At 40.3% G+C, this 20,924-nt stretch overlaps 1 protein-coding gene across 2 annotated transcripts in view; it reads right to left on the bottom strand.

Moving 5' to 3' along the window:
* TMTC4 (transmembrane O-mannosyltransferase targeting cadherins 4) overlaps window positions 1–1,657 on the bottom strand; it is a 52,410-nt gene extending 50,753 nt beyond the window's left edge. For both annotated transcript variants that reach the window (XR_004748481.1, XM_035318645.1), the window contains exon 1: window positions 1,589–1,657. The gene's annotated coding sequence lies outside the window, so the exon portion shown is untranslated. The remainder of the gene's footprint in view (window positions 1–1,588) is intronic.
* Between the last annotated feature and the right edge of the window lie 19,267 nt (window positions 1,658–20,924).

Genomic DNA, 20,924 nt, shown 5'->3' with positions numbered 1-20,924 from the left:
GGCACAGATAAATTCTAAAATGTTGAACAAGTCACTTTTATCTGTTTCTTACTATTCTTTTCAAGTGCAACATACAGGGCATAACAGGGACTGTGGAGCATTTATAAAATTCTTAAGAGAATAATAAGCACTGTTGATAAGCACTGTAATTTCCTTTCAGGGAGTGGAGAAAAAAACAACAAAAACATCAGCAATTGCAAAAAGAACTCAACTCAAGCCAAGCCCATTGAGTTACGGGATCTAGTCTTACATACAGCCCATACTGGGAACTCATACAGACATCACAGGGAGATAAGAGACTGGGCCCTAGATCTCAACAATTCAAACAATGAGACAACAAGTATCATACAATTAGGGCTTAAAGGAGTGTTCACTACATCATTCTGCACACCTCCAGCGCAGCACAGGCTTAATTCTACTACTGTCATCATACGCATATAGTTGTTGAGGTAGACGAGAGCAACCACGCCATCCGACAGCGGTGTATCAGCGTGACAGTAGCAAGACTGGAAGTTTACCCAGGAGCCACCTTTACTCGGCAGGGTGTCATCTGATGCTCCAGAGCCAGCCCTCTACCTGGGTGGCTATGCTGCCTCTGCCTCTCTGCTGCTCCCACAGTACTGAGAGGGGTTTTATTACCAAGTGCTGCTGTAAATGGCAGGGGGGGAGGCTACAAATGGGAAGCTACAGTAATAACAGGAGTACATGAAGTTTCTATTCGTAAGCTCCATGAATGACAAGCACACACCAGAGCCCAGCCTCGCAATTCCTAGAGTCCAAAGCTTAACTTATTAACTTTCTTTTTATTTGCTGGCTCTCTTATAGCAGCTTTACTGCTGCACACCTGAATACATCACATTTAACGTTCTAACCAAGGAAAAAGCTCCAGCTATTCAGCTTCCCGAACAGACTCGGCCATTAGGGCTGAAAAGACAATCGCCTGGTAGCTTTCTGTCCACACACACACACGCCCACGGGCAGGCTGGACTCCCTATGACTCCAGCGGCCCTTCTAGCTTTGAGGACAGGCAGCAGCGCTCCCCAGCTCGGCGCCAGGCACACGGAGCTGTGAGAGCTGAGCAAGAGCGGAGCTCCTTAGCGGGGCAGCCACATTAGGAGCAAAAGAAGAGCAAAACCTTCTCCCCGAGTAACCCATCCCTGCGCTTTGAGGTCCTCAGGAGAAGAAAAGGCTGAAAACAAGCGGGTTAACCAGAGGGAAGCACATCGCGCTACCAGAGGGACCAGCACCCGGTCACAACGTGCTCCTGCCCTCACCCCATTTCCCCCGCAAAGTTTCCCCACAGACCCGCCCAGGGGGCTCCCCGCCGCGGACCCCACCAGGAAGGGAGCTTCAGGAGGGGGTCCGCTGCTCGCCCAGGCAGGGGGAACTCCCCGGGACGCCGCATCCCCAACGGCCCCAACCGTCCTAACGGTCCCAACGGGTGTCGCGTCCCCTTGTCCCGTCCAGCTCCGCCAGCGCTGTGGCCGCTTAGAGGGGGAGAGGGCGAGCCCCCCCGGGCGGGGACGGGGTCCGGGGTGTGGGGTCGCAGGGTGTGGGTTGTGGGGTCGGAGTCCCCACCCGCCGTTACCTGCGAGGAGCCGGAGCCCGCGCGGCGCCCGCCGCCCAACTCCCCTCGCGGGGAGCGCCCGCCGCTCCGGCCGCCGGGGGAGGGGCCGCTGCCGCTGCCGCTTCGCCTCTTAGTCCCGCCCGCCGCAGCCCATTGGTCGTCTCTCCGCCCCGCCCCTCCATCGCCCCGCCCCTTCGGGGCAGCCCCGCCCGCTCATTGGCGGCGGAGGCGGGGGGTGGCCGTGACGCGAGGAGGGGCGGGGCGAGGGAGCGGGGTGGCGGAGCGCCCCCCTCGGCTCCGGGAGGTCGCCGTCCCGCTCACCTGGCTGGCGGTTGGGCTGACCGTTGGGCTGACCGTTAGCGCTGCTCCGGACGGGCTGTGGCGGCTGTCGCCCGGTATCTGCTGCCGCCACACGTCCGGCTCAGCTGCCCGGGAGGCAGCAGCAGCCGAACCAGCGCAATTCCCAGGCTGTGCTGTTAAAGTGTGTACGTGAAACTCTCACTTGAGAGGTGCTAGTCCGAAACGCGGCCGTGCTCGGGAGCTACCACAAAGCACCTGAGGTGCTCCTGGGTGTGGAAGTGGTAGGAAAATGCCAACAAGCTGTCACAAAGCATGCTGTTCACCACGCAAAGCTCACAGAAACTTCTGCCTTTGTTCCTGGGGCTCAAATTAACCCATAAACACTCCAAGAAAGTCACCTGTGCCTTAAAGATGAAACTGAGCTTGTCCTTTCTGCCTTTGTCCTCGATTTAGTGACATAGGTGGGCACAATCTCTAAGCTTCATATCCTCTAATTTAGAATCATAAATTTAGAATCATAAAATGGCAGAGATGGAAGACGTCTTTATGGCTTTTTGGCCAGGCTGCCCTATAAATGCGAGATAAAACGTGAGATAACCCGTAACAGGATATTTTCTAGGTTTTCTACTCCTAGAATAAAAAGCGATGAGAATCATACCTCTTCCTGAAAACAGCTGGTTTGCCACACTGCATTAGTTATGATGAGGAAGTACTGGCTGATGACTGTCACATTTCCTTACTGATCCCACTTAAGCCCCCCAAACTAATGCAAATAAGGATTAGCAATTCAAATTCTTGTCAATTATCTTCCCAGTCTTTCCAAGCCCAACAGTCTTGTTGAGTTCACAATATTTACACACATCTTAAATCTCTGGCCTTTACTAATGGAAGGTCCCCAACTCAGAAGAGAGGGGCCCAATTTAGAAAAAAATCACCTTAGGAAAGGCAGCCTCATATATTTATTCTTCCATCTTTTACACATTCCAGCAGAGTAACCTAAATTTCAGTTCATGCTTCAACTTGTGAATATGTAGGATTTTCTTTTAATTTAATATGTGGAGGATTCTGTGAGTCAAGGCTGAGGTTTGCCTCACTGGACTAACTATGATGATTCCAAGCCTTATATTAGTTGAGTCACTTCCACATTGCTACGTTATATTTTGTTCAGCAGAGGATTTGTCATTTTCACATTTGCTGATGTATTTATTCCTACTAATGGCCCATTCAGATTCTCAGTAGCTCCTTTGCTTGCATTTCTTATACATCTGCACATACTTGATCTATGTTTTATAACCGGAATTTCATTTGTTCAGTGTAAGTCTGCTGATACCATCAGTTCTGGTCAAACTTATCTATATCCACACAGCCAGATTAACAGCTGATACAAATCACCTCATTGCTTCTTATGTCAATACAACAATACTGATTAACATTTCCTAATGATGTAGACAACACGTACAGAAGCCATTCCTTCCCACTTTTTTCCATTTTGAAATAAGCATATTTGTCATAATTTTATTATTTTGCTTTATATATGCTATAGCAACTTTTATAACGACCTTCTGTTCTGTTTCAATTAACGTGAAGAACTAACTGCAGAGCAAATACTCATTCTGGAGAGTTCCCTCAAAGTCTGATTTAAATCAGCTACAATTGCATAATTTATCTCCTGTCTGCTTCTTCAGAAGGGTTATTATAGCGCTCCAGTTTAAAACAGTTCCTAAATACAACACTATTTTTTTTTTTTTTTTTAAATCTGCAGTTTCTGGGAAGGTTTATGTATGAGGTGAGTATCTACTTGTGCTGTAGTTTTCTCAGCATGCTAAATTGATCCACCTAAGTGGCTATTGCATCCTTATTTTTAGAAGCCTGTCATTGGAGATTTACACAAAGGCCAATCTTTCTTTTGTAAGAAGGGAGCGTGCAGGAGACATATTTCAAGGGATCAGCATTTGCGAGTATTGCAGTGACTTTGCAGACGTGAATAAAATGTCAGTGACTATGGTAATGAGGGAGTCAACCAAAATGTTTCAGAAGCCTTAAAAGACTATCAGTCTTTACCATAGCTGTATTCTAAACAGATGCCTCTTCATACCATGGATTTTGCCTTCATTAATGTGGCTGTGCCCACTGAGCACAATTGCTCCCAACTGGACCTAATCAGCTGCTCATTAGGTGTTGCATGGTTGGGGCATGCACAAGCATCACATGCAGATATGCTAGTTGCTTGTTAATAGTTCACTGGTCTCTTTCTCTAGGCAACTCGTGTCCCAAGTATTTATTCTGCTACAAGGCTTTTCAAGGTCCTAGGTAGCTTGTTTTGTGTGCAATTATATATTTGTGTGTGTATACATATATCTGTGTACACAGGTAAACTCATATGCTACAGTCTTGATCAACCCTAAATGACAAAAACAAAACACAAATGAAACAGAAATTACAAGATTGTTGCAAGAGTGGAATGAATGAAGGTTTGTGTTCTATGGATTTGTGTCCCGTATCCCTACACCTTGCTTTAGTAACTGCAATTGCACCCATGACCAGTATGAGTCATTTTCATTCGGATCTCGCTCTATTCTTCCCTTTACTTTTTCGCTTGCCATCTGTTCCAGATTCAGTTTATCCTGCTACCAACCAGCGTCGTGAGTGTGTTCACCACTGACTGGCTACCCCACAGAAAGCGTGATAGCTTGGTTTCTTGGTGAAAGTACCTGTCCGGTTGCTCTCGTTTACACAGCCCCTATGGTTTTTATGAAACATGTAAGAACTCCACATGCTTGAGTTGAGGCTCCTGCACTTTGATGAATCTGGATTATGTGGGCCAGAAGTTTTTAGAAGAGGACTGGTGAATAGACCCCATAACTTAAATTTTCCTTAGAAGTTAGGCTTCCACTCAAGTGCTAGATGCTTCAGCCCTGCTATGGCAGAGATATCCTTGCTCGCTGGATGAGTATGGGCAGATCCATTAAGACTTGTTGCTAAGTCCATGTAATGTTTAGCAAGGATTTGAAGGATTATGGCTCACTGTCTTAAATTACATTAAAGTGTACATTTAATCATGCACTTTCATTCCCCCAAATAGGTAGCTAATACATCAAATAATTATTAAAAATTATAGCTAATCCTGAAAGTGGAAATCATGCTCTGCTATGCAGGTAGTTGTGAAATGGGTTCTTGTCGATATGAAATGGAAATGTATCAGGTCAAACACTTATGAATAACAAAGATTCTCCTGCTCTGGTGTTCTGAATGATAAGAATCCTTATCACTACTCTTCACTGCAGTTTTTCAGAAATAGTACAATATATACTTTAGCTTTCATAGGAAAAATAAACAAGTGCATATTGGTAATCAACTTAAACCTTTCCAGGAAAGTACCAGTGTAGTTATGCCAACTCATTAAAAGTTCAGCGTTAAGCCTGAACTACTTCACTCTGTGCATCTGCCTAGCTTTTGTCATGTGAGAGAAAATACAAAGTTTTTACTTAACCACAGTACGTTTTTCCCCCTCCACTCTCTCTTTGCCAGACGTTGAAATGAAAGTAACTATCCACGCTTGACACAAAGAAGCAGAAGATAAAAAAGAAAATTTAGGTGGTGGAAAGTGGAACTCTTAAATCATTTTCAAAAGTACTCAAATTTCCTTCCTAAGTTATTTCAAGCTGTATGAGGAATAGATTGGAGACATAGTCAGGCTGATTGCATGTGCTAAAATATGATTTATGAATATTTCCATGTTTTACGTTTAAAAGGTTGTTTTGTCCTAATCAAAGGCTGTACAAGCATCTCCATTCTGTCAGAAACAATTTGTAATTTACTATTTTTACCTTTCATTTTAAGTGTTTTATCTATGTTTATATAAATAAACAAATAAATATACAAATATAGAAATATATATAAATATAAAAATAGGCACTTTTAACCATGTCTGTAACTGTCTTAGGGTTAAATTGATGGGAACCTTACTGCACACTACTCAAAGTTGTATTGGGCAATTCATTAGAAGATTAAGGAAATGATAATCTAGTGGAAAGCCAAACAGCATCGGAAATAAATTCTCTTGAAAAGCATTTGCAACTGTGATCAGAGAGCTAGGAAAATTATTTGCCTTTCCTTATATTACACAATATTTAAAAATTGGACCTTCTTTTTGCACTTACACAGCCTAAGAGAAATATAAATGCTGAATATGGTAAATCAGATGATGATATTTTGTATTGAATAATCTAAAATGATGATATGAGGTACAGGGAAACAATGAACTGGGGCCTGTGCCATTTTCTGTGTAAACGTTCCCTTCCCGACTATTTTTAGCTTTTCAGCTACAGGTCTAGCTTTGTCTTTTATTCCATTTTCACAGACCTACTTACCTAACAATGGGCTCCATGAAACCTTGAAAGTTCATCCAAAGATCTCCAGGACCAAGACCTATATATAAAATGTAGGGGTAAAAAATGATCTTTGAAGCTAACCCTAAAAATGGTAAGAGACCTCTTGGGAAATATATTGAATGAAGCACTCTGTAATATAAAGAAAAAAAGAGAGAAGTTAATATTACATGATTCATATGAATCCAGTTCATAACTCATAAATCAAAATCTAAATTGAAAAATCTTAAAACTGCATCAGTGTTTGAAGCAAAGCTGTTGAGCAGCATCATCCAGCATGCAGACATAAGACAACATCGGGCTGCAGACCAAGACATCAGACAGAAACACTACCATACAATGCAGAAATGATTTTAAACTTTTCTCATTTCTGGCATTTGTGAAATGAAGCTAGTATTCTTACTAAAATCATTTCGTTTAATAGACAGGTCTGGCTGTAAGTGTGAGATCAGACACTGATGCCTAAATTTTTGCATCTACCCAAGAAAGAACTGAGAAATATGACATATGAGCATATGAGTTACTGTGGAGTGAAGCTCGAGTGGTTGCTTTTAGATAATTTCCAGCTGTGATTTGTAAATAACATTTTTCTTCTCCTTCTCGCTCAATGGTAATTATAGCTGCATAAGACATTTAAGAAGGAATAGTTTATCTTTTTTTCTTTTTTTTTTCTTTTTTTTTTCTTTTTTTCTTGTAGACGACTTGGCAAATACTTGGCAAAGGAAAGCCTCTCACTCTAGAGGTGGAGAAACTTAGGAATAATGAGATAAAGTCACTTATCCATGATTGCACAGCAATTCAGTGTCAAGAGCAAGAAACAGAACCCAACAGAGCAGATTAGAACATTGCATTTTCCTTCCTGTTAGGAATGCTGAGGTCTTAGAAAAAAAATCCCGCCTATCCAAGAGAACTCCATCTAAGGAGAAACAAGACTGAATTTCTCAGCAAACCAGCTATCATCTGGAAGGCGTTTTGAAGACGATTTGACATGAATCCTCCAGGCAGCCTGCCATAGTCTCTGAATGCTGTGGTTCTTTCTGGCTCTCTGACTAGGGATAAAAAGATTGTTCTCATCTCTCTCCATACCCTGACTTTAGTTCTGGCCTGGTTCCTGGCCTTGAAGATTTTTGTCCGTTGTTTTGATTGTTTCCTGTGGGGAAATTATTCAGAAAGGTATTTCATGACCAGCTTTAGAACCCAATTCATGTGGCTCCTAACATAGCCCCTTATTCATAAGTCTGTCTGGATAATATTTTGGCTGCTGAGTGCTTGGCTTTGTACAGAGCCTACTACATTTTTTCTTACTCTTCTAAGAATACCTACCCAACCCTAATTCATATTTCTCCTCTGGTAAGGTAGGGCCTCTGGATCAGATTCCTGTTGTGATAGACATTGTACAAAAATGTAGGAAATACATTAAACTCTGCCCCAAAGAGATCATTTTTCAACCCACAGTTTTGTAACATTTAAACCAGTAGAGCAGCATTTTTTTAATAACATTTAGTAGATCCTGTAAAGAGTAAGGCAGGCCCATCCTTCCATCAGCACAATTCTTTTGCATGGACACAAGCAAACCGTTTATGTGCCCTTCTGTTCTGATACTGCTACAGAGCTCATTAAATTTCCTTCTTGCAAGGAAGGCCTGAGGGCTATTAATTACTCAGTTTTACCCTGTATAAAATGGGCAGAATGCTACTAATCTGTTAACAAGTCTGCAGGAAGCTGTCCAACTGTGAAATGATACTGAAAATTTCATTTTCTTCAGAGAGATTGTCATCTCCTCACTTTTTTTTTTTTTTTTTTTTTTTTTTTTTCTTCTAAATATGTTAGGAAAGCACTTCTCATTACCATGGAGACTAATATTTTATTGCAAAGATTGTAATTGCAAGCAAGTTTCAAGGTTGCAAGCAGATTTTCTAGAAATCAGGTCAATTGATGAAGTACCTGCACTCACTGTCAGCTGCTGCAGTGCACATCACTTATATTCTGAGTCTTATTTACATTCCAAGCCCCGGGGCTCGGCTGCCAGCAAATCAATTGTGGAATTGTTGGGCTGTGATAGATTCTGCAACAGGATAATAAAGGGAAAATAACTTCACTGAAGGGTAAACTTGCTTGCATCTACCCCAGGGTACGGCAGAGTAGCAATGTGTATGCAAACAGTGACAGCCGAAGAATTGATGCCCCACAGAATCATATGTTGGCTTACCCATGGCAAGTTCTCTTGTAACTGCAGCAAAAGATCGGTGGCTCAGCGCAATGCAAATCAAGGCCTGCCTTATAATAAGCATCTCTTGCAATTATTCAGTTTGATTAACTGAGAAAGAAAAAGAAAGAAAAATCTTACTGCCATTTTTTTTTTTCTCACATACTCATTTTTTTAGCACATCAAAGATAGGTTAATTAATGTCAAAAAAAAAAAAAAAAGGACAAGAAGAAGAAGAAGAAAAACAAATGGCTGCAGTCTGCAGGCTGGATGTAAAATATGAAAAATGCACTCCAGTCCCGCTCCCTGAGGCAAATATATGGAGAGCTTTCAGCAAGATTGTCTCTTTGAACCTTCTGTAGAAACCTTCAGGCAGAATACGTAGACATAAGAGATTTCATGGATTTCTTAGGGAAAGGACATTTCTACTTGTTTCATGCTTTTGTATTTATTCCTTTCCAAGCAAGTCAGAAACTTGAAGGAATTCTCCCACAGATGCAGTGGCCTGAACGATCTCATAGCCCAGGCATTGGTTATGTTTTGGAAAGGTGTCTGTGGCTTTAAAGAATCCTTGACAACCGACATGCCTTTTGAGCATTTGTATGCTTTTTCTGTATCTACTGAAGGCTCATTCCTGAAAAGCACCACGTACTCTGATGTCTGTTGACTAAAGTGGTAGTAGTTGTATAAAAGCGGATCAACATTTTGGTAAGGAAGATCAGAATGGGTAGTATCTACAGACATTCACGTTACCTTCTAAAGCTTTCTTCTCCAAATGTGATTGGTTTTGAAACCGTTTTCCAAGATACCAACTGTCAGTGAGCAAGTCTGCTGTATTTCACAGGATCAAACTTGGTAATGCCACGTCCCTGACCTCAAACATAAAGTGATGTTTCACAAGGAGGTAATCCTAGACTGGCCTGGGTAAATTATCTCTTGGTAAAACACAATAGAGAAATGTCAGAAAATGTTGTGTAGCATTAATGAACAAACACTTCTAAAGGAGCACGTTAACCCAAAAGGAGTTTTCTGCTTTTACAATACTACCATGATACTCACTATAACCAGAAATAAATGCAGAGAAATTGCCTGATAGAAGACTGCTAAATCTGTTTGAGATACATACAAAAAGATAATGTAGATGTTTAGCTGTATGACTCCTCTTAAATTCTGGGTTTTGTTAGAACTGATACTCAAACTCCAAATTCTGAAAACATATTTTAAAATGTTATTTTCTTAGTGTGTTTTATTAGCATATCACTTCTTAAATGCTAGGTAGTATTCAACAAAAGGTATACTGAAACATGAATAAGAGTGATATCTCTTTAGCAGAATGAGAAGGAAAAAAATAAAAGATAAGAAGAAAAAAACTAAGACTCAAGGCACTAATTATAACAGGCAATAATTCCAATTATATTATCCCAGGAAGTTCTATAATATAAATTTTTAAACATTTGCTTTAGTGCAGTTATGGCCCCCTAAATATGTGGCAAAAGATTAATAGCTCTAAACTGCAATAATATATATTTATTTATTTTTGTGCATCTCACTTATGCTCATGCCATTGATCCTTCTTGAAAATTAAACACAAAAACTTTGAGAAAGAACTTCTAAAATAATTTTTAGAAGGCTACATAGTTCTCCTGAAATACAAGTAGAAACTGATTGCTAAGGCTGTATAGGGCCAAAACACATTGATATAGTTATACCAGTGGTTTCCCACGCTGTTGGACACTGATCTGTTTTGGTGTGGGGATTTCAGCTTCTTGGGCAACATTCACATGCACTACCTACACACAACATTGCATCCATCAGTACAGCAATACGCCTTGCTGATTATGATCCTGATTGTATAATAAGGAAAGAAAAAGGAACATATGGGAAAGTTTTCATAGTGCCTAACTTCCCTCTTGCTCTAAATTCCCCTGTATGGCTTCACAGGCTACAAGTGGAGACTAATAAAACTAACCTTATAAGGCTTCTGTGAATTTCACCACAAAATCAAAACTCATTTTCTGAATCCCGTGCAAATAACTCACCTCTAGGCCATCCACCCATGTTATTACTTTTGTTTTGGTTTGTTTTACTCTTGAAATAATGTTGAGATTTCATATTAAGTCAACTGTCTAATGTAAAAGTATAGTTCTTGAAGTAAGGATTTTCCTATAGCAACGCATAATTGACAGTAATAATAACACTTTTTCTTTTCCTTTTTCCTTACTGTATTGAAATTGTGGGATGGCTTATTTTGGAACAAGATAACAAGACCTCCTTAGCTGAAATATGCTGATGCTAAGTGAGTTGCTCTCTGTGCATCCATTTCTTGAAAGAACCACCTCTCACCTTCAGCCTGATAGAAAACCGAGACTAAGAGCTTGGGTGAGCTTATTTCACTTGGCAAAGTTTAACATTTCCACCAGCCCATCTCTACATATTAAATGTTTGCCTATGTTAAATATTTCAGTGAAGATAGGCCAACTTGGAGTAAGTTCAGTGTGTGAACCATTTGGTTGTTTTATTTAAGGAATTTGTGTTTTTTAGAACTAGGGGAATTATCAAGACCTGATAGCTGTCTTCTCTAAACTTGAATCTTTTTTATCTTTGGCTTAGGTAACTTAACTACCTAAATAAACTACCACATAAAGAGTAGCTGGATAGTTCTTATACCTGTTTGTCTTACAAACAACAGAGAAACTAATTAAATACATATGAATATATTCAACAACAGTAATTTCTAAATCTTTAAACAGAAGAAACAGCAACAATTTGTTAGAAAAACAGCTAGCTGAGGAGCAACTTTGCTCAGGTAAATCTATATGTTGTAGTCAGATTTATGTGCCATTCAGTCATTCTAGGCTCTTCCAAGGCTGTGCCACTGTCACTTCACACGTTTTGGTTTGAGGAAGACCTACAGCACCAAAATTACCTGCCTGTGTCTTTAGATGTGCACACCAGATTCTATTTTGTTGTTGAAGATTCTCAGGTTTTGGAAGTAGGAAATCTTTCTGTCTGTTAAAATATGTAGTGGACTTTATACTATTGCTTAAAAAAATATCTAAAAGCCTAATCACTGTGAATTCATGCAGTATTGTTTGAGAGTGTGTGTTACTGGTAATAATTAAGTCATATATTAGCAAGAAAAGTGTTCTCGGAGGAAGTCCCCAAGGGCCACTTTAGCTGGCGATGGTGCGTACTCTCTGGAGAAAGACTTACCAAGGTCAATTGGAATACTTGAATGAATCCTTATCAGTATGAATGAGGATGGATAAGGAATCCGTGCTCAGATCTGGGAGATTGAAGCAGGATTTAAATATACCATTTAAATGCAGATTTACCGTCATTCTTTTATCTGCTAAAGTTAATTACCTCTCTGATGTGAGTATGCCATACAGCAGGGTGACAATTAACTTTTTTTTTTTTTTTTTTTTTTAAGCTCGGTGCTGGAAGGTTTGTATGAAAACACCTCTTGGATTTTATGTTTGGGGACTACAGTAAAGATAAAACAACTGCTGATGAAAACTGTTCCTGTTTCTGAATTCAGCTTGCTATTTTCTGCATCAGGTTTATTGTTCTAACTCAGTCCCATGCCGCTCAAGAAAAATCCCAAATCAGCAAAGATTATACACATAAAAATATCACTGGAAAGCAATCAATATTTTGTTGGTATAGAGATATATTGACATATATATCAGTGGGACAATACTTCAGGTGGGTCATTTACAGCAAGCAGCAAAAGGTGACAAATAGGAAAAGCAGGTGAGAGCAGATAAGTATAAATATGTACGTGTATATTTATATTTATACACTCACTTGCACGCCTATGCACACGTTTATATATCTATGTATCTATATAAAACAGTGAGGGACTGTAATGACTGCTTAAAATGTCATGTCTAGAAACTTGCTTGGAGAGGAATAAAAGCAGCTTTTTAACTGTCTCCTGATAACTAAATTGTTATTTTGGAGCATTCACCATACTGTTATTTATTTATTTATTTATTTTTTCTGCTGTATTCATATAGTCTTGCAGTTTTTGTGGCTTCGTCATTTTTACATTAGAGGTTTTAAGCTTGTTTGTTCTTCATTGCAAGAGTGGAAGTTCTGTGAGAACTCCATGTCTATTACACAACCAACTGCGATTTAGGAGGACAGGATTTGGTACAGGTGATTCCTTCTGTATTGCCGGGTCCAGATGAAGATCTTCTGCAGTAGAAACAGCGCTTGCTGGTGTGATGGGAGAACAGGACTGTGGCTGAAGAGAAGAGTAAACTCAGTTGCACAGTAAATGTATTCTTAAGACTACATCCATTTCTGTTCCATCCTGCTAAGCTTTCACTTTAGTGCAAGTCTGGAAGACCTGGAGGGGAACTATGCATAAATGCATGAAAAGCCAGGGAAGAGTTCTGAAGTAAAATCGAGTATGGCATCGTGACTTGGCCTCTCTTTCTCTCCACCTCCCAGCCCCCTTCTCTCCATACATATGCATACGTTTGGTCCATACACATTTTGTTTTGCTACAAAAGTAAAAGGCAAAGTTCAGGCAAATTCTGTACCATCTGTAAACATTGCATACATTCCTATGGGCTTTCAGTGGGCCCAGGTTTTCTAAGACAGCTTTGATAAACTAAATGGAGAGCAAAGACATGTCACATTTGACTTTTAGCAGAATACTTTTGATGAAAATGTAGAGCAGATATTTACATTATTGAACCAGCTAGCAGTGCATCTATTTTTGAGAAGTACATTTAAATAAAAACATATGCAAAGTATTTTTGAGGCTTCTCCCAGAAGATAGCCCAGCAATTTATAGGGATAAACAAAATGTCCAGCCACCCACTAGGTGGTGGCAAGGAGCACAGTCAGGTAAAATTGTATTTACAGTTGTATATGCACTGTCTTTTTAGCAGCAGAATCAGATTAATCTGCCATGAAATCCTCCCCCATAGGTAGATGTTAGAGCTAATTCTGCTGTATAGTTGGAAAGTCTTTGTTTGGGGAAGTCTTAGGACAACAGACTTCCCCAATTAGCTGTGCTGCAGAGAAGCAAGAAAAGGAATAGTTGGTGCAGGGGTGGGAGCTAAGCAGCACAACCATGTGTCTGTGCTACAGTTGAGACACCCCACCAATAAAATATTCCCCAGTGATAACTGTCTTATAGAGCTGCAGAAGTACACCAATGCATTAATACAAACAGAACACAAATTACAGCAAATATTTCTTGCTTTTAAAACAGAAGAGTCATGCTGGTGAGTTAGAATACAGAAACAAAAGCTGTGCGACAGCTGAAGTGCCTGCCTATGTCTTCCTTCTCATCAATTGCTTTTCATCAGTTCTCTTCAGTAGTGATGGGTGAAAGCCCTCACAGATATACAGTCAAAACCATCTGCAATGAGCCCAGACTAACTCTTTGGTAGACGATAGTACGCATAGAGCATCTGGAACACCAGATTCCTCATTTGGTGCCATAAGGATGGTGATATTAAGGGAGGTAGTGAGCGAGAAACAAACAATCTGTGGCTGACTTCTGGAAAGGTAATGCTGAATGGGAAGGCACCTTTACCATCTGCATGTCCTGTTATAAAAACAAGACAGCTGCCACAAAAAGGATTCTAGTATTCTGTGTATGCTCTGCATACATCTGCTGCACACGGCTAGTGTGTATATTGCAAAGGGATTTCATTGCCTGACCGTGAATACAGCTACAGAAGTGCTGGGAGATTATGGCAACTGAACAGCAGAATTTAGCTTGCACTTATAAACAGAACATGGATTACCCCAGCATGATATGTGAATCATAAATAACAAACAGCATATAAAAACTGCCCAGGAGGCAGAGTGTCACCTATGGCATTTGGTGAGGTTGTTGCTGCAACCACTGACAGAGGCTGAATACAAGCAAAGTCAGTTTTACATTGTTTAAGGAAAAGGACATGTATTGTTGGAAGATGTGTTTGCTATAGTCTGCCACTGAACCCCACTTAGTTTGCTGAATGAATGTTCAAATAAATTTATGTTGCTGACTCTCAAGCATATAGCTTGATGCTAAGCAAGTCATAATGCTAAGTGTTTTTAAGGTTATAGAGGAGACTAAGCTGTAAATTTGCCATTGCTCTCCTCTAAGGGTAGGCCTCTGGGTCACAATCATTTACTTGTACGAAACTCCTAAAAAGGCTAGGAATTTTCTGACTGTAGTGTGGGACTTAGCAGTTCCCACAACCATTCTTTTTCCAGACCACATCTGTCTGTGTGGTGCACTTGAGGGCAAATTAGCAGCTTGAAGGCAAACTTACAAAACTGAGTTTGTGCATCGTGCAGACTGGTCTGTCAGCGTGAGTTCAGTCGCACATACCCGTCAGATCATTTAGAAGCCCACATTTGCTCAAATACCTGCTTGATCAGCATACATGAACAAAGTATACCTGTCCCCCTAAAAGGGCTCATGTGGACCAGGAAGCTATTGCATAGGAAATGGAGGGAACGCAGAACATACCATGCTCACAAGTGTTCTTCTTACACAGCATTACAGACAAACCTGTTGTCTTGTTTAAGCACCACACAAAGTCTTCATCTGACAGTCAGCTACCTGATAATTCTTTCACGCTCATTCCCAAGCTCAAGAGGGTTTTCTAGTTAACTGACAGACTGTATAGAGTGAGGGCCTCTTTTAATGTTCCTTACCCTTAGCAAAAATTGCAACCCTTTAGGAATTTTCTTCTTAAAACTGTTCTCCTGCTCATCTCAGAATTTACAGTTTCTCAAGGCAAGCAATGTCACTCTAGAAATAATGGTACCTTTTCAGATTGGTAGAATTTCAAAATCTTGCAGTGTACAAAGCATTCTGTTCATTCCTTTTCCTTTCTGTTGGAATTGTTCCTGAAGAGATGGAGTAGAGCTTTGAATGGCATTTATATCACCACTCCCAAGAAGACCATCAGATAATAGGCGGTGGTAAATTTCCTTCACTTGAAGTCGGGTTGAATCAAACTGAATACACATGGCTCTTTATCTACAGCTGAGCTACTCATTCCAGGTTCCTTTACAGGTAACTGAGAGAAAAATAGATGTGCCTAGATCCCAAATTGTGAGATTTAGAGATCTGTATTAATAGAAGCTGGATTCTAACCTGTCAAAGTCTGTTTGTCTCCTTTGACACAGGAAACCACGTGTCACTTCTCAGGTATGGGATCCTCTTAGACAAATAGAGGTCCAGGAGACAGACACCAATAAAAGCTTCTCAGTGTAATGGATAGCTTTTTATTTTTTAATACTTAAAGTCTTAAGTATATGGTACAAGAAACATAAAAAGAATAATGCAATACAGATTTATTGTTATTTTATTGTTTTAACTGAATTTTTATTGTTTTAACTTCTGATATGAAATCAGGCTAATATATATAACAAGATATTATCAATACTAAATTTTATTAGTCTATATAAGGTAGAAAAATTAATCTACTGATAATACAAAAGAGTCTCACTCTTCCATGAGGCAAAAGTTAAATTTGTGAATGAGCTAGCTTCTCTGTTTTTGCTCACAGGAAGCCCTGGCACACTTCTTGGGTACAAATGTTCTCACCATCAGTGTTTTCTGGTCATCTGATTTCCTTTATGTTATTTTTACCCATGTATTGATAAAATGCGACTAATATCTCTAATATCTTTAACCCATAATATTTATTGTATTAGTGTCTGATACATGTGTTGAGATTTATTGCTGGGTTTGGAAGCTGCACTTCATACCTTCCATCTGTTTCTGAAATGCTTCTGAATCATGCTGGAGTTCCAAAGCCATGAGGACCATTGGGGCTGTTTGAATGGGGAAAAATACTCAAAATAACTTGACATATAATTGATATATTGGGTATACATGACAAGGTTTTGGCTTCAGAGGTGGTCTGTGTGAGCAAAGTCCAGCAGCTGCCCCATGTCAGATCAGAGCCAGCTCTAGCCGGCTCCAAAAGGGAACTGCCACTGGCCAGAGATGAGTCAGTGATGTTGGTTGTGCCTCTGGGAAAGCTGATTTAAGAAAAGGAGAAAAAACTGCTGCACAGCAGCAGCTGGGAGAGAAGGGTGGGGAAATGTGAGGGAGACAGCCTTGCAGACCCCAAGGTCAATGTAGCAGGAGAGCAGGAGGTACTCCAGGCACAGAGAAGTTCCCCTGTGGGCTGTGGAGAGGCCCCTGGTGGAGCAGGCTGTCCCCCTGCAGCCCATGGGTCCCACAGGGAGCAGATCTCCACGCTGCAGCGCGTGGAGGAGCCCACATGGAGCAGGTGGATGTGGCCTGGAGGAGGCTGCGGCCCATGGAGAGCCCCCGCAGGAGCAGGCCCTGGGCTGGAGCTGCAGCCCGTGGAGAGGAGCCCACGCAGGAGCAGGGGGTCTGGGGGGAGCTGCCGCCCGTGGGGGACCTGTGCTGGAGCAGTTTGCTCCTGGGGGATGGACCCCATGCTACGGAGCCATGTGGGTGCAGTGCTTGGAGAGCTGCTGCCTGTGAGAAGACAACACGGGATCAGTTTGGAAGGACGGCATCCCACGGGAGGGACCCCGCATGGAGCAGGGGCAGAGAGTGACCATGAAGGAGCGGCAGAGACGAAGCCTCAGGGACTGACTGCAGCCCCCATTCTCCTTCCCCTGCACTGCTTGGGGGGAGGACGTAGGAGCCGGTGGATGAGAGAAGGTGTTTTTAGTTCACTTGTAGTTTTTCACTGCTCTAGTCTGCTAGTGTTAGGTAATAAATTGCATTAATCTCTCTATGCTGAGTCTGTTTTGCCTGTGAAAATAATTTCTGAGGGATCTCCCTGTCCTTATCTCAACCCACAAACCCTTTCCATTGTATTTTCTCCCGCTTTCCCTTTGAGGAGGGGGAGTGAGAGAGAGGTTGTGTTGGAGTTCAGCTGCCCAGCTGGGTAAAACCACCACAGATTCACAGTTCAGCCCCATCTCTCATTTTAGCACCAGTTATGTACATGATCTTGGGCATCATTTACTTTCCATACCAAGACTGAGCACCTGTGGATAATTTCAACTATCTCATTCTTGCACTCCAACATCGGTCCACAATCCATCGGCTTCAGCAGGAGTTTTTCAGCTGACTTTCAAATGAGCTTTGGATCAGGTCCTCCGTAAATATGGATCAAATACAGAGAAAAACTCTCTCATAGGACATTTTCTTCCAGGATTCTCCATTTACCATTAGATTTCACGATGATAGCCTCTTCAGCTTTTCTCTCAGCAATTGCTTTAGTTCAGCTAAAAGACCTTTTTCTCTTTTTAATAAAAACACATTTAAAATATCTTTGTGAAATCTAGCCTGCTGTTACCAGCTGCAAGCTATGCTATTACATTATGCATGGTTCTTGTCTGCTTGGAGTATGGAAAATACCACCTTACTATAGTCCTTGTATTAATGATTTTAATGTTATGCTAAATGTTCACTGTTTATTATTCCAATAAATATGGCAATCTAGTGATATTTACACTTTCATAGTGGGTTGTTAATGATACAATGTGCTCCTATTTGGTATTAATAAAGTCAATTTGAAATTAATTTACTAAACAGCAGAGAGATTGTTCTCTAGTACATCTGTTTGCAAAGAACCTTCATATCAAAGAGGAGTCAGGTAGAGAAGATTGCTCACCGCTCTGGATTTTTGTGTTATTGAGCAATTTTCCATCCTCCCCTTTTCATGTTTATAGATTTTGATAACTGCTACATTTCACTGAACCTAAAATTAATGCTTAACTGCACTTAATGCCTGTACTCCTTATTTGAATTTTGATTCTAAAGACAAACAACTGAGGAGTTATATATGAAAAAAGTATAATTTTAAAGAAGGTTTAGCAATGAATTCCTTGTATTCCAAACTTCTGGCATTGGTTGGGCTTAACTTTTGAAATAGCCAGCTGCTTAGTAGAAGATGTAAAAAAATGGTAAAAGCAGGAAGATCAGTAAATCTATGCATTTAATTGTTCGTAATTATGTATAAAATAAACATAAAATTAATAAAGATCAGAATGAATGTACAGAAAATGGGCATAACTGTTTTGCAGATAGAAGTGAAATACAAGAGGTTTATTTACGCAACGTGAAAGTATTGAGCAACAACAGACCTACTATCTAATCTCAGCTGTATGCAAGATCAAGTTATAATGGAAATCATAATTTATAACAGAAAGGTAACAGAAAATGAGATAAAATGCACCATGTTTAGCCAAGGGCAGTTTATACCAGAATAACTGGATTCATTTTTTAGATAACAGATTTTATAAAGAAGAGATATATGAAAGATCTAATTTATTTAGTTATGGATGAAGGGATTTATCTAACTAAATATACTTGTCTGCTCTGGAGACACCTATTTCTAAACTAATCATCCCAGGCTCCCTTATTAGCAGTGCCTAAAAAAAATTCCTTTTAGGATATGATTCATGCCATCCTAAAGTCAATGTCTAAAATAAGTCAGGTGAATCGATACACCTACAAGTGCTTATTTCTCTCCATTGACTGTAAAGTTAGCCAGGGGTGACTAGCTCAGCTGTAGATAACCACCCTAAAGACACTGAAGTTAAATGGAAGTAATTCCACTGAGACAGACTAATTTATGAATAAAGCATCTGAAATGATGTCCATAGGAAAGTGCTCATTAATAAGATAGAGGTAAGAATTTTAAGGTAGTTAGGGAGCTGTTCAACGTGAAGATGACAATGAGCAATGTTAAATAAAAAATGTAATGGATTGAAGGAAACTACTGAAAACACTTTTCATGAATTAGTCTCTGAGTGGATCTTAATATTTTCTTTAATGACTTTGGCATGAGAAGTAGGATTGAACTAATGATATCTGGTATGGAACTGGGTTGCGTTGTCAAAGCAGAAGAGAACTTAGATGTCATACAAGAAAAATAGATGACATTAAGGATAGAACAATGGGAATGAGTTGAAATTTAATACAACAAAGAACAAATACTTCACTGAGAGAAAAATCTGAAAATATTGCCTAGGTGCCTAAAGTGTAATTTGAAAGAACATAGATGCCTAACTTTAATGGAAAAATTACAAAACAAACAAAAAAAACCTTAACCAGACAACCAAAAAAACAACCACCCAAACAAAAAACACCCATAAACCTGTTCAATCATTTGTGTGCCTGAAAAGCAATAGATCCTTCAGTTTTCTACTGAAAATTATTTATGTGCCTAAAATTTTAGTATTCTTCATATTTAAAAGTACTGCTACTCTGGCTGAACTGAACATTTGGGATCACCCCTGGACTTCTTTGAGAATTACAGTCTAAGTTCCCCAAAGAATGCAATCCTTGTAAGTATTTTGTCATTATACCTAATATATTAACATTCAGTTTTGCCATATTTAAAGTCATCAGAGAGAGGCGAATAGAAAAGCCTGATTTCTGCACAATGGCATAGTTGCTTGTATGCCTGAGAGTTGTGCAGCCCAACCAATGCAGATCTTAACCATTTGGTTATCAGAAAGGTACTCTCATTTTTCATGGGCAGCAAAGAATGTAAGACTCATTGAGGCCAAAAAATGTATAGTAGGAGTCCATCTCAGCACTGGTCTTTGCTGAAGAAGTAGAGGACCCAGATCTGGCTTTAAGTTTAGTTGCTGTTTCTTAATCATGATTGCTAATCATGGAAGTACTGAGAGGAACCAAGATGACTGTGATTCCAGTTGAGTGGCATGGCCACTTGGTCATTCCCTTTTACTTGCTTGAACAGTGGCCCACCTGTAATAAGAGGTGAGGAGTTAAAGTTTCCTTCTGCCAATATGCAGTTACAAATCTGAACCCTGTTGGCTGTGGAAAGAAGAAAATTCAAGTGCCTTATTCATCTGGTAAATGTTCTAATGACCAAGCCATTCCTGAACTAAGCCAACATCTTCCATGGGCATCTTTTCGAACTGACAAACTAAGAGTCATCTGTTGAAATGTAGACCCTTCAATACAGAAGTCTTTATCAGAATAGTTGTCTAGAAACCTTCTTTAGAAACTCCTAAGATGTGATTTGTTATTTGTTTCATCTCAAGATATATACCTAAAAGTAGACAAATTAATCTTTCTGGGAAAGCCTACTTCTTTCTCTCTGTTGGATATAAACAGAGATGTAGATATTATAGGTAAGACACGTCAGGTCTGCATGTGTGTGACTTAGGTACTTTGATCCAGAAGATGTTTTTTGTCTCTGAACCCACTTCACTTTGTATCATAGGCCTGCAGTCAGAACCTAAGCTCTACAAAATTTCCCATTCCTCCCACTTGGCTTTCCTCATTGTACAGTTCAGATGTTGCTCTGCTTAGTGGACTGGTGTTGCAAAACTCTTACAACCCATAGTCCTTTTCCATTCACAGCATATGGACTGCAGTATTTTGGAGCTCACTCTTAAATGTTGTGTTTAATTTCTAGGTGAAGGGGTGCTGAATATAACAGCGCTTAGGAGAAATGAACTACCA

This window comes from Oxyura jamaicensis, chromosome 1 (genome assembly GCF_011077185.1).
Source record: "Oxyura jamaicensis isolate SHBP4307 breed ruddy duck chromosome 1, BPBGC_Ojam_1.0, whole genome shotgun sequence".
Classification (NCBI taxonomy): domain Eukaryota; kingdom Metazoa; phylum Chordata; class Aves; order Anseriformes; family Anatidae; genus Oxyura; species Oxyura jamaicensis.
This window is presented reverse-complemented; position numbering and strand designations above follow the sequence as displayed.